The sequence below is a fragment of the Crocodylus porosus genome, unplaced genomic scaffold (assembly GCF_001723895.1).
Source record: "Crocodylus porosus isolate Cpor-Errol unplaced genomic scaffold, CroPor_comp1, whole genome shotgun sequence".
Classification (NCBI taxonomy): Eukaryota; Metazoa; Chordata; order Crocodylia; family Crocodylidae; genus Crocodylus; species Crocodylus porosus.
This window is the reverse complement of record NW_017728886.1, coordinates 108,594,548-108,595,743: the sequence shown is the minus strand read 5'-3', so window position 1 is coordinate 108,595,743 and position 1,196 is coordinate 108,594,548.

The window sequence follows — 1,196 nt, the reverse complement described above, 5'->3', positions numbered from 1 at the left end:
CAGGAGGAAAAAGATAAATACAGCCTGCAAAATTCCTTGGTGGGTTCAGAGTAATCTGAGTTTTTGACTCTGCTCTGACCCTATTTGCAAATACACCTTTTATGCCATCTAATGAGTGTGTGTCTGTGATTTTGATGGCCTCCAGAGAAACAAACCGCTTTAAGCGTCACGTACAAGGGCCCTCTTGTTTTATGACTATAAACAAGTCACAAGGTCAGACTTTGGACAAAATATGTATTTATATTTCTAAGCCTGTGCTTACAGATGGACAGCTTTATGTAGCCTTTTTGACAGTGAGAAGTTTTGATTTTGTTATTCAGTCAGACGATCTCTAAAAATCCTGCTTTTAAAGAAATACTTTTGCAATCAAAATGTAATCACAAATGTTTTGTGGGTTTCAGCTAGCATGAGCAGTAATATGCTTTAGAGTCCCAGTTCAAGTACCCAAGCACTGAAAAAAAGGATGTTGGAAAGAATATGTGTGTTATAATCAGGGATCTGGGTTCTCCATTTGCCACAGAAAAACACAGTGAAATGCATATTTTTCTCTTTTTAATTAGAAAAACACAGGAAACATCATGTTTCCCATTGCAGGCTGACAGAGTTCCAGCCTGCAAGGGGCTGGGGAAAGCGGGAGAAGGATGATCAGGCAGGGGGCACCACGTACATGAGCACATACACACACGCACATGGCCACTAGGCAGCCTGGAGAGCAGCTCCCCCCTGCCACCCATACGTACACAGCAGAGATCCAAGGATCTTGCAGTGCGGAGAACAGCTGAATGTGCAGTATGTAGTGCTGCGGACTTGTTGAAAAAGGTGAATTTTTCAACCAACCAAAGTAATTTAGCATTAGAAACATTTACCAAGGCAAATGGTAATTAAGTATTAATGATTCTACACAGGCATGTCAGCAGATTCCTGGCCTCTCAGTAAAATAAATCCCCCGGAGAGGAGACCCTCCAGGAATAGAACTCCTAAGACATTGGAAGTAAAAAACAGAGTAAGCCTGGATAGACAGTCAATAATATCTTCTCTCCTCTCAGGGGTGATAGGACAAACCAAATACCAAGATTAAATGGTATTAGAGAGGCTTCCATAACTGGGGAGAAGACACTGTTCTTCAGAGCCAAAACTCCCATATTCTGTCTCTCTAAAGCTGTGGATGGAGGAATCTGTGGTAATGTTACCTGTCA